The sequence below is a fragment of the Oncorhynchus mykiss genome, chromosome 4 (genome assembly GCF_013265735.2).
Source record: "Oncorhynchus mykiss isolate Arlee chromosome 4, USDA_OmykA_1.1, whole genome shotgun sequence".
Classification (NCBI taxonomy): domain Eukaryota; kingdom Metazoa; phylum Chordata; class Actinopteri; order Salmoniformes; family Salmonidae; genus Oncorhynchus; species Oncorhynchus mykiss.
This window is the reverse complement of record NC_048568.1, coordinates 22,466,536-22,483,879: the sequence shown is the minus strand read 5'-3', so window position 1 is coordinate 22,483,879 and position 17,344 is coordinate 22,466,536.

Sequence of the window (17,344 nt, the reverse complement as noted above, 5' to 3'; positions counted from 1 at the left end):
GGGGTGTCACCAAAGCTCAGTAGTTGTCTGTGCAAAAACCATTAGCTTACTGTTGCTATGGCTGCTATTTCCATATAGGTTTTATTATGTGATACAGTTGAAGTCGGAAGTTTACATATACTTAGGTTGAAGTCATTAAAACTCATTTTTCTACTACTCCACACATTTCTTGTTAACAAACTATAGTTTTGGCAAGTCGGTTAGGACATCTACTTTGTGCATGACACAAGTCATTTTTCCAACAATTGTTTACAGACAGATTATTTCACTTATAATTCCCTGTATCACAATTCCAGGGGGTCAGAAGTTTACATACACTAAGTTGACTGTGCCTTTAAACAGCTTGGAAAATTCCAGAAAATTATGTCATGGCTTTAGAAGCTTCTGATAGGCTAATTGACATCATTTGAGTCAATTGGAGGTGTACCTGTGGATGTATTTCAAGACCTACCTTCAAACTCAGTGCCTCTTCGCTTGACATCATGGGAATATCAAAAGAAATCAGCCAAGACCTCAGAAAAAAAATTGTAGACCTCCACAAGTCTGGTTCCTCCTTGGGAGCAATTTCCAAACGCCTGAAGGTACCACGTTCATCTGTACAAACAACAGTACGCAAGTATAAACACCACGGGAACACGCAGCCGTTACACCGCTCAGGAAGGAGATGCGTTCTGTGTCCTAGAGATAAACGTACTTTGTTGCGAAAAATGCATATCAATCCCAGAACAACAGATGCTGGAGGAAACAGGTACAAAAGTATCTATATCCACAGTGAAACGAGTCCTATGTCGGCATAACCTGAAAGGCCGCTCAGCAAGGAAGAAGCCACTGCTCCAAAACAATCATAAAAAAACCAGACTACGGTTTGCAACTGCATATGGGGACAAAGATCGTACTTCTTGGAGAAATGTCCTCTGGTCTGATGAAACAAAAATGGAAATGTTTGAACATAATGACCATTGTTATGTTTGGAGGAAAAAGGGGGAGGCTTGCAAGCTGAAGAACACCATCCCAACCGTGACTTGAGGAAGTGGCAGCATCATGTTGTGGGGGTGCTTTGCTGCAGGAGGGACTGGTGCACGTCATAAAATAGATGGCATCATGAGGGTGGAAAATTATGTGGATATATTGAAGCAACATCTCAAGACATCAGTCAGGAAGTTAAAGCTTGGTTGCAAATGGGTCTTTCAAAGGGACAATCACCCCAAGCATACTTCCAAAGTTGTGGCAAAATGGCTTAAGGACAACAAAGTCAAGGTATTGGAGAGCCATCACAAAGCCCTGACCTCAATCCCATAGAAAATTTGTGGGCAGAACTGAAAAAGTGTGTGCGAGCAAGGAGGCCTACAAACCTGACTTAGTTACACCATCTCTGTCAGGAGGAATGGGCCAAAATTCACCCAACATATTGTTGGAAGCTTGTGAAAGGCTACCCGAAACATTTGACCCAAGTTAAACAATTTAAAGGCAATGCTACCAAATACTAATTGAGTGTATGTAAACTTCTGACCCACTGGGAATGTGATGAAAGAAATAAAGGCTGAATAAATCATTCTCTCTACTATTATTCTGACATTTCACCTCCTTAAAATAAAGTGGTGATCCTAACTGACCTTAGACAGCGAATTTTTATGAGGATGAAATGTCTGGAATTGTGAAAAACTGAGTTAAATGTATTTGGCGAAGGTGTATGTAAACTTCCGACTTCAACTGTATATGTTAGATGTGTCAATGATATATCTCAGAGGTGTGATATATGCTAGATGTGTTGATATATGTCAGATGTGTATAGTCAGACAGTAGTGAATGATTTTGCCACCTCAGCTAAGCCTTCTCAGGTTGACCTGTCTCTGGGGAACATTCAGATTGATCTCTGGCTCTGGGCCAATGGCATAATATCTGGTGCCCTCCCTGGTTCTACCATAGTAAGCCTGTACTACAAATTGGGATATTATACAGCATGTGGTGGTCACAAAACTATGCTGATATTATATACACTGAGTGTAGAAAACATTAGAAACACCTGCTCTTTCCATGACATCGTCTGACCAGGTGAATCCAGCTGACAGCTGATCTCTTATTGATGTCACCTGTTAAAACCACTTCAATCAGTGTAGATGAAGGGGAGGAGTCATGTTAAATAAGGATTTTTAAGCCTGGAGACAATTGAGACATGGATTGTGTATCTGTGCCATTTAGAGGGTGAATGGGCAAGACAAAAGATTTAAGTGCCTTTGAACGGGGTTTGGTAGTAAGTGCCAGGTGCACCGTTTGGAGGGTGTCAAGAACTGCAATGGTGGTTGGATTTTCACGCTCAACAGTTTCCTGTGTGTATAAAGAATGGTCCACCACCCAAAGGACATCCAGCCAAGTTGACACAACTGTTAGAATCAACATGGGCCAATATGCCTGTGGAACGCTTTCAAATCCTTGAAGAGTCCATGCCCCGACGAATTGAGTATGTTCTGAGGGTGAAAGGGGTGCAACTCAAAACAAAAGTTTATTTGTCACATGCGCTGAATACAACAGGTGAAGTAGACCTTACAGTAAAATGCTTACTTACAGGCTCTAGCCAATAGTGCAAAACAGGTATTAGGTGAACAATAGGTAGGTAAAGAAATAAAACAACAGTAAAAATACAGGCTATATACAGTAGCGAGGCTTTAAAAGTAGCGAGGCTACATACAGACACCGGTTAGTCAGGCTGATTGAAGTAGTATGTACAGTGGGACAAAAAAGTATTTAGTCAGCCACCAACTGTGCAAGTTCTCCCACTTAAAAAGATGAGAGAGGCCTGTCATTTTCATCATAGGTACACTTCAACTATGACAGACAAAATGAGAAAAAAAAAAATCCAGAAAATCACATTGTAGGATTTTTAATGAATTTATTTGCAAATTATGGTGGAAAATAAGTATTTGGTCAATAACAAAAGTTTCTCAATACTTTGTTATACACCCTTTGTTGGCAATGACAGAGGTCAAACGTTTTCTTTAAGTCTTCACAAGGTTTTCACACACTGTTGCTGGTATTTTGGCCCATTCCTCCATGCAGATCTCCTCTAGAGCAGTGATGTTTTGGGGCTGTGGCTGGGCAACACGGACTTTCAACTCCCTCCAAAGATTTTCTATGGGGTTGAGATCTGGAGACTGGCTAGGCCACTCCAGGACCTTGAAATGCTTCTTACGAAGCCACTCCTTTGTTGCCCGGGCAGTGTGTTTGGGACCATTGTCATGCTGAAAGACCCAGCCACGTTTCATCTTCAATGCCCTTGCTGATGGTAGGCTTTGTTACTTTGGTCCCAGCTCTCTGCAGGTCATTCACTAGGTCCCCCCGTGTGGTTCTGGGATTTTTGCTCACCGCTCTTGTGATCATTTTGACCCCACGGGGTGAGATCTTGCGTGGAGCCCCAGATCGAGGGAGATTATCAGTGGTCTTGTATGTCTTCCATTTCCTAATAATTGCTCCCACAGTTGATTTCTTCAAACCAAGCTGCTTACCTATTGCAGATTCAGTCTTCCCAGCCTGGTGCAGGTCTACAATTTTGTTTCTGGTGTCCTTTGACAGCTCTTTGGTCTTGGCCATAGTGGAATTTGGAGTGTGACTGTTTGAGGTTGTGGACAGGTGTATTTTATACTGATAACAAGTTCAAACAGGTGCCATTAATACAGGTAACGAGTGGAGGACAGAGGAGCCTCTTAAGGAAGAAGTTACAGGTCTGTGAGAGCCAGAAATCTTGCTTGTTTGTAGGTGACCAAATACTTATTTTCCACCATAATTTGCAAATAAATTCATTAAAAATCCTACAATGTGATTTTCTGGAATTTTTTTTCTCATTTTGTCTGTCATAGTTGAAGTGTACCTATGATAAATTACAGGCCTCTCTCATCTTTTTAAGTGGGATTACTTGCACAATTGGTGGCTGACTTACTTACTTTTTTGCCCCACTACAAGTAGATATGGTTAAAGTGACTATGCATATATGATGAACAGAGAGTAGCAGTAGCGTAAAAGAGGGGTTGGCGGGTGGTGGGTGGGACACAATGCAGATAGCCCGGTTAGCCAATGTGTGGGAGCACTGGTTGGTCGGCCTAATTGAAGTAGTATGTACATGAATGTATAGTTAAAGTGACTATGCATATATGATAGACAGAGAGTAGCAGCAGCGTAAAAGAGGGGTTGGGGGGTGCACACAATGCAAATAGTCCGGGTAGCCATTTGATTACCTGTTCAGGAGTTTTATGGCTTGGGGGTAAAAACTGTTGAGAAGCCTTTTTGTCCTAGACTTGGCACTCTGGTACCGCTTGCTATGCGGTAGTAGAGAGAACAGTCTATGACTGGGGTGGCTGGGGTCTTTGACAATATATAGGGCCTTCCTCTGACACTGCCTGGTGTAGAGGTCCTGGATGGCAGGCAGCTTAACCCCAGTGATGTACTGGACCGTACGCACTACCTCTGTAGTGCCTTGCGGTCAGAGGCTGAGCAATTGCCGTACCAGGTAGTGATGCTCTCGATGTTGGAGCTCAATATTAGGAAGGTGTTCCTAATGTTTAGTACACTCAGTGTACTTATATTCTGTGTCCACTTTGTTTTGTATTCAAGGCTCATTTCAGACTGTTCCATATTTGCAAAATAAATTAAATATTTAGTGTATCAAAGGCCTTTGACTTCGACAGATAAACACCTCCAATGGTCATTTATACAGTACTCTGTAGTCTACTATGAATCAAGTGCCATGAAGTTAGAATGTTTTAATCCATAGATATACTGACAGGATTAGAGAAGTTTGTTTCTAAGATTTAGAATTTAGAGCAAGTTTATCTCATAGTAAAAGCCCATTTAGTACCTTATACATACTAAAAGCCCAGATTCAGTGAAAGGATGAGTTGATTCAGTTTCAGGTCTCAGTTTTGAACCCTAAAAGACTGAAGCGCTGACATCATATCTGCCTTTATCCCATAGCCTAGAGAATCCAACTCTTTCTGTAATCCAGCTCTCACTCATTCTAGCTACCCCCCTCTTCATCCCCCCATCACTCACTCGTAATGGACACGACAAGATGAGCCAGTCACAGCAGGGAGCTTGTGTGTGTGTGTGTGTGTGTGTGTGTGTGTGTGTGTGTGTGTGTGTGTGTGTGTGTGTGTGTGTGAGTCGGTGTGTGTGAGTGCGTGTGCGTGTGTGTGAGTGTGCCTGTGTGTGTGTGTGTGTGTGTGCCACAGGAGGCTGCTGAAGGGAGAATGGCTCATAATAATGTCTGTAATGGAGTGAATGGAATGTTATCAAACACATGGAGATTTGGTGTCTGATTCAGCCATTACTATGAGCCCGTCCTCCCCAGTTAAGGTGCCACCGGCTGCCTGTGGTGTGCTCCACTTTGGACAACCGGGCACGATGACACACCCAGACCCCCTCCACAGAAACCAAATTGGATCGTCATTCATCACGCGTAAAGTGGTCGATTATAGTCCCCTCTGCCAGGCAACACACTCACTAATCCCACGAGAGCTCCCATTGCTTGTTTTGAAAGCCGAGCCCCTAGCCCGGATCTCCTTTCAAAGGGATGTTTTTGGGCCCCTTTCTATTTTCATGGGGTGGCTGAGATTTTGAAAGACCCTTAGTGGTCCTCCCAGTTTTCCTTGATCGGGTATTTGAGCTGGACACCTCAATTGGGCCGACGTGGGCACTGACAACTTGGACAGACTGACGGTGATAAGAAAGAGTTAGACCGTGATATTGGTCTTCTTTGGCGGCTGGGACCAGGTGTCAACGACAGAAAGTGGGTTAAACAAGGAGGTTTGGAGTGGTGGCTTTGTACACCGTAGTTTATTATGCCTAAATCAGAGTAGATTTGAAAATGTCCATTTTTTTAATTTCTAAGATACTGTAGATGTCCTACAGGAGGGAATAGTGTTTGTGGGATTGGACAAAATACCTTTTGGGTCGTTCCACCATTTTGGTGCCTTTGGGGAGGTGTAACTTGCTCAATAAAACTTTGATTTCACTTAATTGGAACATTCTGTCACTGTAGCGGTGCGTGGGTAAAATCACTTGGGAAACAAAGCCATATTGCATACATTGTTTGCTCTATAACTTGTTAGTTCATATGCCTTGCGACCATGATATATATGCCTAAGGCAGAGACAAAAAAGAATACACAGTGGCAGAATAAATTAAACCACACCTTTGTTTCATCACAAAACTGGCGAGCTGCCTCTGTCCAGTGAGGTCCACAAAGAATATTACATGTAACAAACAGTTACGTGGTCAAGCAAGTTAACGTTTCTGACATTTTCGGACTACTAAACAACTACTGATATAGAATCACAGAGTTACCGCAAGTCACAAAGAAAAATGGGCTGCCTCCACTGTTCCAGCATCACTTCAATTTCAACATTTCAACATCATCAAATCACCAATGCTTAGTCTAATACAATGACAACAATTTAGTCGAATCAACGCAAGCTAAATATGATGTGGCTGTCCATGGTTCTGATTTCTGTGTGTGTGTGTGTGTGTCTGTGTCTGTGTTTTGTGCATTGTGCAAGTAGAAAAAACATGTTGACTCACCGTACTTGTAGAGAAACGCCAATGCCATCCTCCTCTGTTTCATGTTGACGAAACGGTCTATAACTCTGTCATACAGTACACACTTTTAGTTTTTGTTGTTCTAAGCTACCTGGCTAAAATGCTTGCACTCTAACCCAACTTTCTTTCATGGACAACAATGAGCCAGCTAGTTAACATTAGCCTACTACATCTAGCTACATAGAATCGCCGTCATAATCATTGACCGGTACGGAGAATTACGTAAAACCACAAGTCCAAATCCCTATCTCCATCCATGGCTAATTTAGAAAAGGGCCAATTTTTGCTAGCTAGCTAGCCACCGGAGGACAACAACACAACGAGATGCATGTTTTTCATGTCAATGGCTTTTTGCTCTCGATGTGATCAAATCAAATCTAAAGTCATGCCCTGATCTGTTTCACCTGTCCTTGTGATTGTCTCCACCCCCTCCAGGTGTCTCTTATTTTCCCCAATGCATTTATTCCTGTGTTTACTGTCTCTCTATGCCAGTTCGTCTTGTATGTTTCCAAGTCAACCAGCGTTTTCCCCGTTCTCCTGCTTTTTGCAGTCTCCTTTTTCTCGTCCTCCCGGTTAGGCTGTTTCGTTGTTGTCGGTGATCAGGCCTACTACTGTTGTGTCATCGGCAAACGTAATGATAGTGTTGGAGTCGTGCATGGCCGTGTAGTCATGAGTAAAAAGGGAGTACAGGAGGGGACTGAGCACGCACCCCTGAGGGGCCCCTGTGTTGAGGATCAGCGTGGCGGATGTGTTGTTACCTACCCTTATCACCTGGGGGTGGCCCGTCAGGAAGTCCAAGATCCAGTTGCAGAGGGAGGTGTTTAGTCCCAGGGTCCTTAGCTCATTGATGAGCTTTTAGGGCACTATGGTGTTGAACGCTGAGCTGTAGTCAATGAATAGCATTCTCACATAGGTGTTCCTTTTAGTCCAGTCCTTTTAGGGCAGTGTGCAGTGTGATGGCGATTGCATCGTCTGTGGACCTATTGGGGCGGTAAGCAAATTGAAGTGCATCTAGGGTAACAGGTAGGGTGGAGGTGATATGATCCTTGACTAGTCTCTCAAAGCACTTCATTATGACAGAAGTGAGTGAAACGGGGCGATAGTCATTTAGTTCACTTACCTTTACTTTCTTGGTTACAGGAACAGTGGTGGCCATCTTGAAGCATGTTGGGACAACAGACTGGGATAGGGATTGATTGAATATGTCCGTAAACACACAGTCAGCTGGTCTGCGTATGCTCTCAGGACGCGGCTAGGTATGCCGTCTGGGCCTTGCGATAACTTCTTTGGGATAGGGGGCAGCATTTTCACTTTTGGATGAATAGCGTGCCCACGGTGAACTGCCTCCTACTCAGTCCCAGATGCTAATATATGCATATCATTATAAGTATTGAATAGAAAACATTCTGAAGTTTCTAAAACTGTTTGAATGATGTCTGTGAGTATAACAGAACTCATATGGCAGGCAAAAACCTGAGAAAATATCCAAACAGGAAGTGGGAAATCTGAGGTTTGTCATTTTTGAACTCCCCCCTATCGAATACACAGTGGGATATGGGTTATTTTGCAATTCCTAAGGCTTCCACTAGATGTCAACCATCTATAGAACTTTGTTTCAGGCTTCTCATGTGAAGTGGGGCCGGATGGGAGCTGTTTGACTAAGGGGTCTGCCTGCAGCCTCATTCTCAGTCACACGCTTTCACATGAGAGGTATCTCTCGTTCCATTGCTTTTCTACAGACAATGGAATCCTCCGGTTGGAACATTATTGAGCATTTATGATAAAAACATCCTAAAGATTGATTCTATACTTAGTTTCTTCGACCTGTAATATAACCTTTTGAACTTTTCGTCCGACTGGACCAGATCGCGCTTTTGGATTTGTTTACCAAACGCCCTAACAAAAGAAGCTATTGGACATAAATGAACATAAATGATGGAGATTATCGAACAAAACAAGCATTTATTGTGGAATTGCGATTCCCGGGAGACCATTCTGATGAAGATCATCAAAAGTAAGTGAATATTTATAATGCTATTTATGAATAATGTTGAATACCCAACATGGTGGATATTTCTCTGGCTGGTTTGGGCTCTGAGCGCCGTTCTCAGATTATGCATTTACGTAACGTTTTTTTAAATCTGACACAGCGGTGGCATTAGCCTTTCTGATCTCCCCATCCCGGATCCGGGATCGTGAATACAGACTCAAGCTCATTACCATAACGCAACGTTAACTATTCATGAAAATCGCAAATGAAATGAAATAAATATGCTAGCTCTCAAGCTTAGCCTTTTGTTAACAACACTGTCATCTCAGATTTTCAAAATATGCTTCTCAACCATTGCAAAACAAGCATTTGTGTAACAGTATTGATGGCTAACGTAGCATTTAGCATTAGCATTCAGCTGGCAACATTTACACAAAAAACAGAAAAGCATTCAAATAAAATCATTTACCTTTGAAGAACTTCAGATGTTTTCAATGAGGAGACTCTCAGATAGCAAATGTTCCGTTTTTCCTGAAAGATTATTTGTTTAGGACAAATCGCTCCGTTTTCTGCGTCACGTTTAGCTATGAAAAAACCCCTGTATCCAGGATTGTGTAAATCTATCAGCAAGCTCATTAGCATAACACAACGTTAACTATTCATGAAAATCGCAAATGAAATGAAATAAATATGCCATCTCTCAAGCTTAGCCTTTTGTAAACAACACTGTCATCTCAGATTTTCAAAATATGCTTCTCAACCATAGGAAAACAATAATTTGTGTAAAAGTAGCTAGCTAGCGTTAGCATTTAGCGTTAGCATTTAGCGTTAGCATTAGCGTTAGCATCCAGCACGCAACATTTCAACAAAAACATAAAAGCCTTCAAATAAAATCATTTACCTTTGAAGAACTTCTGATGTTTTCAATGAGGATACTCTCAGTTAGATAGCAGATGCTCAGTTTTTCCAAAAAGATTCTTTGTGTATTAGAAATAGCTCAATTTTATACATCACATTTGGCTACCAAAAAAAATCCGAAAATTCAGTCCTCAAAACGCGAACTTTTTTCCAAATTAACTCCATAATATCGACTGAAAACATGGCAAACGTTGTTTAGAATCAATCATCAAGGTGTTTTTCACATATCTCTTCATTGATACATCGTTCTTGGACACATGGTTTCTCCCCTATATCAAATGGAAAAGTACGAGCAGCTGGCAATTGCGCACCGAATTCCACGCAGGACACCAGGCGGACACTTGGAAAATGTAGTCTCTTATGGTCAATCTTCCAATGATATGCCTACAAATACGTCACAATGCTGCTAAGACCTTGGGCGAACGACAGAAAGTGTAGGCTCATTCCTTGCGCAATCACAGCCATATAAGGAGACAATGGAAAACAGAGCTTCAGAAATTCTGCTAATTCCTGGTTGATGCATCATCTTGGTTTCGCCTGTAGAATGAGTTCTGGGGCACTTACAGACAAAATCTTTGCAGATTCTGAAACTTCAGAGTGTTTTCTTTCCAAAACTGTCAAGAATATGCATAGTCGAGCATCTTTTCGTGACAAAATATCGCGCTTAAAACGGGAACGTTTTTTATCCAAAAATGAAATAGCGCCCCTAGAGATCTAACAGGTTAAGGAGAAGTGTATCTAAAGTTCCATGCATAATACTAGAATTTTCATCAACATTTAGAATGAGTATTTCTGTGAATTCATGTGGCTCTCGGCACAATCACTGCATGTTTTAGAACTACTGAACCTAATACGCCAATGTAAAATAAGATTTTTTGATATAAATATGCACTTTATCGAACAAAACATACATGTATTGTGTAACATGAAGTCCTATGAGTGTCATCTGATGAAGATCATCAAAGGTTAGTGATTCATTTAATCTCCATTTGTGGCTTTTGTGACTGGAAAAATGGCTGGGTTTTTCTGTGGCTTGGTGGTGACCTAACATAATCATTTGTGGAGCTTTCGCTGTAAAGCATTTTTGAAATCAGACACTGTGGCTGGATTAACAAGAATTGTATCATTATCATCAATTGTATCATCACCATTTAAAATGGTGCCTAATACTTGTATGTTTGAGAAATTTGATTTATGAGATTTCTGTTGATTTGTATTTGGCGCCCTGCAATTTCATTGGCTGTTGGCGAGGGGTTCCGCTAGCGGAACGGGGTTGAAGACGTTGATGTCCGCGATGGTTTTCTTTTTGGAATCCGTGATTGTGTGTAGACTCTGCCACATACGTCTCGTGTTTGAGCCATTGAATTGCAACTACACTCTTGTTTTCCTTTTTAGGATGTCGGTGGGTGGAGCCAGGAGGGTCGTCAGCGAAATGGGACACACCTGGGCCCGGGTGTGTCCTGGGGATAAATACGCCTTTCTCCCATTTATTGGGGAGACTCTGCATGCAGATGTAACTGATGTGAAATGGCTAGCTAGTTAGCGGGGTGCGCGCTAATAGCGTTTCAATCGGTGACTTCACTCGCTCTGAGACCTTGAAGTAGTTGTTCCCCTTGCTCTACAAGGGCTGCGGCTTTTGTGGAGCGATGGGTAACGATGCTTCGAGTGTGGCTGTTGTCCATGTGTGCAGAGGGTCCCTGGTTCGAGCCCAGGTAGGGGTGAGGAGAGGGACGTAAGCTATACGGTTACACAGACACACTGTTGGATTTTGGTCGTGGCATTTTTGTGACTGTTTTGTTGGTTTGCTTTGCACCTTTCAACACCCCTCATTATCACATCTATGCATGCAACCACTTACTTACACTACTGACTACACACACCAGTGTTTATAGTTTACTTTAGTTAATAAATATATTTTTGTTATTCCTTGATCTCTATGTTGTCTCCCTTTTTGTTAAGGGCTACGAGCCTGTTCGTGACACTATGATTAGCTATTAGATGTTCAATTTTCTTTTGAAGATAATATTTTAAAAGGAATAGTTTCACCATATTAAAATGAGAGTTCACGTAACAGGGTTGACCTTAAAATGAAGGACAGATGTAAATGAATCACTAATCACATAAAATACATAATAATCTTCAGAAATTACTTTGTCAAAGCAACAAAATAACGAGGGCTTTACAATGATGATGAAGACTTTGAGGTTTTTGTGCTTAAATGGGTTAAAATCTTCCTGGAAGTCAGAGGGTGCAAGGAAGGACATGTCAAAATGCTGTATTTTGGAACTTTAGCAAGTCTTTATTCATACAAATGAATCTGATGTATTGAATTCTCTATGTGCTCTATGTTAAAGCTCACCTTATTTTATATAACAGGTTTTTAAAAGTCAATATTTGTGCACAATTTCTATTTCCAAAAAAGGGACTCTTTTCATGGAATGACCCCTTTACATTGACATTTTATCCATTTAGCAGATGCTCTTATCCAGGGTGACTTACAATTAGTGCGTTCATCTTAAGATCGCAAGGTGAGACAACCACATCACAGTCGTAGTATCACAGTTGCAGTAATAACCTAATGTGGTCTGCCTTCAACCCTTATGACATGTTGATCAACTTCAAGCATAATGTAAATCAATGACAGTACGTGTCCTGCATAAGTATGGATGCCAACAAGGGACATCTTACCGAGAATTGCAAACACTGTATAACTGAAAGTGTCCCTGACATGCCTGATGTCTTCAACATGCAAACAGCCGCAGACTGTTAAACTTTTACAAATGAAAACATTCCCAGTAAAGACTGCACCTGTGAATACCGCAAACCGGTATGAGTTCTCGAGTTCAGTTCTTTAGTCTTTACTGTTAACCTATTACCAGGGTTGTCCTATCACTCTCCTATTCACATGTGAACGCACACACGCATGGGCACACACACACATACATACACACAAATGTTTAAGTGGCAGTTAAATTTCTATTTCAAGGCTTTCACAGTAGCGGACTGACATGCTGTGGCTGTCACCACAGGCTTCTGCAGAGGTCCTATGAGTGAGGAGAGAGAGGTAGGGAGGGAGGAAGGGAGAGAGAGTGGGAGAGGGGACAGAGCTAGGGAGTGAGAGAGAGAGCTAAGGAGCGAAGGAGGGAGAGAGTGGGGGAGGGTTACAGAGAGAGCTAGGGAGGGAGGGAGGGAGGGAGGGAGGGAGGGAGGGAGGGAGGGAGGGAGGGAGGGAGGGAGGGAGAGAGAGAGAGAGGACAGGGCTGGAGCGTTACACACATGCCCCTCAGACACCACCAGTACCTTCATTGTCACCTCTGTTCCCCCAGGGCTTATCTCTGATGTGCCAAAAACACAGGGTGTCAAAATGCATTCAACCGCAAATTGGAGCATGGGAGTGTAGGAGTATGTTAAATGGAGGATGGAGGGCACTTCTCAAATGCATAATCCATTTGTGTATAAATGTCTGGAAAAAAATGTCTGGAAATCAATGGTGGCCATTATTTCAGCTGAAGCCAGAGAAAATACACTCCAACTTTGGAATGAAATGTTGCCTATTCACATCTTATATGTTGCCTGACTACAATATTTAATCTTCATACGTTAATAAATACATGCTGTGTTAATTTTGGCATGTTTACCTGCCTACGTACTGTAGACAGCAAGCCCGTAATAAGTCAATAGGGCTAACTGGCTAGCTACTAGTACTGTAACCTAGCCAGATAGCCACAAAGAAGGTCTGGAGACTGGGCCACTCCAGGACCTTGAGATGCTTCTTACGGAGCCAATCCTTAGTTGCCCTGGCTGTGTGTTTAGGGTCGTTGTCATGCTGGAAGACCCAGCCACATCCCATCTTCAATGCTCTTACTGAGGGAAGGAGGTTGTTGGCCAAGATCTTGCGATACATGGCCCCATCCATCCATCCTCAACACGGTGCAGTTGTCCTGTCCCCTTTGCAGAAAAGCATCCCCAAAGAATTGTTTCCACCTCCATGCTTCACGATTGGGATGGTGTTCTTGGGCTGGTACTCATCCTTCTTTTTCCTCCAAACACGGTGAGTGGAGTTTAGACCAAAAAGCTCTATTTTTGTTTCATCCGACCACATGACCTTATCTCATTCCTCCTCTGGATCATCCAGATGGTCATTGGCAAACTTCAGACGGGTCTGGACATGCGCTGGCTTGAGCAGGGGGACCTTGCGTGCGCTGCAGGATTTTAATCCATGACGGCGTAGTGTGTTACTAATGGTTTTCTTTGAGACTGTCATCCCAGCTCTCTTCAGGTCATTGACCAGGTCCTGCCGTGTAGTTCTGGGCTGATCACTCACCTTCCTCATGATCATTGATGCCCCACGAGGTGAGATCTTGCATGGAGCCCCAGACCGAGGGTGATTGACCGTCATCTTGAACTTCTTCCATTTTTTTATAATCCGCCAATAGTTGTTGCCTTCTCACCAAGCTGCTTGCCTATTGTCCTGTAGCCCATCCCAGCCTTGTGCAGGTCTACAATTTTATCCCTGATGTCCTTACACAGCTCCCTGGTCTTGGCCATTGTGGAGAGGTTGGAGTCTGTTTGATTGAGTGTGTGGACTCTTTTATACAGGTAACGAGTTCAAACAGGTGCAGTTAATACAGGTAATGAGTGGAGAACAGGAGGGATTCTTAAAGAAAAACTAACAGGTCTGTGAGAGCCGGAATTCTTACTGGTTGGTAGGTGATTAAATACTTATGTCATGCAATAAAAGGCAAATTAATTACTTAAAAATCATACAATGTGATTTTCTGGATTTTTGTTTTAGATTCCGTCTCTCACAGTTGAAGTGTACCTATAATAAAATTACAGAACTCTACATGCTTTATAAGTAGGAAAACCTGCAAAATCGTCAGTGTGTCAAATACTTCTTCTCCCCACTGTATCAAGCTGATAGTTATGAAGTAAAACATTTGCTTTGTGTATATCTTGTTTTGTCTATTGTTGCCATTGTCCTGGCTGGGTGGGTGAAGCATGAGGTAATAATACAGTAGGGGGAGTGCTAGTTGGAGTCCACACTCGTTCTCACAAGAACGTACCCACAGCCAACTCAATGGTTTCGTAATTCCTCTTGGGATGGCCTAGGTTTGTGTTGTACTGTCTGTTAGAAAATTGGGGATGTTTCAACTTGTGATGCAATGCATGCTGGTTTAACACAGAAAGGTCAACCAATTGAAACCAAAGTGTAATATTTCTCCCACCCACCTTATTTCTCCCCACTTGACCGCACCCCAGCATTGGCAAATGTGTTGTATGGGTTTTGGTTTGAAATCGGCCGAAGAGCTTGATAAAGACACTCCCGTTGTTTAGCTTCTCATATGACTTTGAGGAGTAGAACAGTTACCAGCACAGTAAATCTGTGTGTGCTCATATATCATTACTGTTCCCAAAACAGCAACAGACACACACGCACTTTCCAACTTTAGCTATAACTCAGGAAGGAAAGGACAGAAGGTATATATACTGTATAATGAATCATTATGAACTCTAACCTTAACCCCTGGTGTACTAAGACAAATCATTATGAACTCTAACCTTAACCCCTGGTGTACTAACACAAATCCTTATGAACTTTAACCTTAACCCCTGGTGTACTAAGACAAATCATTATGAACTTTAACACTAACCCCTGGTGTACAAAGACAAATCATTATGAACTCTAACCTTAACCCCTGGTGTACTAAGACAAATCATTATGAACTTTAACACTAACCCCTGGAGTACTAAGACAAATCATTATGAACTCTAACCTTAACCCCTGGTGTACTAAGACAAATCATTATGAACTTTAACACTAACCCCTGGAGTACTAAGACAAATCATTATGAACTCTAACCTTAACCCCTGGTGTACTAAGACAAATCATTATGAACTTTAACACTAACCCCTGGAGTACTAAGACAAATCATTATGAACTTTAACCTTAACCTCTGGTGTACTAAGACAAATCAAGTGCTTGGCTACGACCTACGTGAGGAGTATAGATGGATCAGTGTTCAGCTGCCCCTTCCCTCTACCCAGTGATATAGATGCATTTTTTTGTTGTTTTGGCACTGTATTCCAGCACTTTACAATGACAATGAGGTTAAACTGCAGACTGACAGTTTTAATTTGAGGGTATTTACAGACGCACAAATGTCATACCCCCCCCCCCCAAAAAATGCTAAACTCCCCTGTTATTGTAATGGTGAGAGGTTAGCATGTCTTGGGAGTATGATATTTGTGCATCTGTAACTTTCTCACTCATCATTATTCACGATTCATTCAGGACTATCCTTAATGATGGTAACATCCTCATTAATGTAGAAGTGTTTAGAAACATATTATATTCTTATTTATAATAAAAGTGACTCCAAAATGACACACTACATTATTTACATTTCATTTCTATTGGGCACAAAATAATCTAAAACAACCAAATCAAACAGCAAATGCATCCACCAAATTTGTAGAATCACAAGTTTGTTGTAGTCATTGCGTGCTATGAATATGGGACCAAATACTAAACTTAATACTCCTTTTCTACACGACACAGTACATTTGGTTCCCTAAAATGGAGGGACTATTTACAAAACGTGCTGTAATTTATAAACGGTTCACCCGATATGGATAGAAATACCCTCCAATTAAAGCTCACTGTCTGCAGTTAAATCTTGTAGAAATTGTATCATTTCAACTCCAAAGTTCTGGAGTACAGAGGCAAAACAAAAACTCACTGTCCCAATACTTTTGGAGCTCACTGTAGTGTGTGTGTGTGTGTGTGTGTGTGTGTGTGTGTGTGTGTGTGTGTGTGTGTGTGTGTGTGTGTGTGTGTGTGTGTGTGTGTGTGTGTGTGTGTGTGTGTGTGTGTGTGTGTGTGTGTGTGTGTGTGTGTGTGTGTGTGTGTGTGCCTGCATATCTGCATACCCTTGCTCATTTGCAGGGTTATGTAAAAAGCTTTTATGATGGGGTATACGTACCCAGGGGTTACAGTGTGATAACTTGGTGTGGCCAAAAGGCCTGTGGTGAGGTCAATGTGACCATGGCTACCATAGGCCTTTACTGTGCTTTTCCCCTCTGGGTTGGTCATGTGCCCACCGCTACTCCTCCCGCTCCTCCACACAAATACCCAGCAGGGAACACAGTGTGCCCTCAGCCTGTCTGTTTCTGTCCTTCATTAGGCCATGAGCCAGGAAAGAGGGCGAGAGAGGTAGTCAGAAAGGGAGAGAGAGAGGTAGGAAGAAAGGAAGGAAGGAAGAGAAAGACAGACAGAGAGGAAGAGGGAGATTAAATAGAGAGAATTAGGAAGTGAGGGGGAGACAAAAGGGAGGAATTGTGAGGGAAAGGTAGTGAGGGAAAGAGAAAGGTGTCGAGATAAGAAATAAAGGAGCTCTGATCCAGAGGGGGGCCTAAACAGGACCCAGGATTGATGGCTGGCGGGATGCCTTGTTAAGATATCCCAGTGTGGACCCAGGGAGGTGCCAACCTGTGAGCTTCCCTCTCATTTACACACAGTCAGACACACAGGCAATGTGGGGCAGAGAGAGAGAGAGAGAAATAAATACCTAGCTGGGACAAGAGAGAGAGTTAGCATGAGGATAGAGATAAAGAAAATGAAAATGGAGAGAAGAGAGAGAAAAAAGGCATACAGGGAACACGAAGAAAATGAAACAAGCTGGGAGAATTGGTACAGAGATGTGAGAGAGGGGTTAAAAAGGGACTGGGAAGTGTACGTATGCAGTCGTGGCCAAAAGTTTTGAGAATTACACAAATATTAATTTTCACAAAGTTTACTGCTTCAGTGTCTTTAGATATTTTTGTCAGATGTTACTATGGAATACGGAA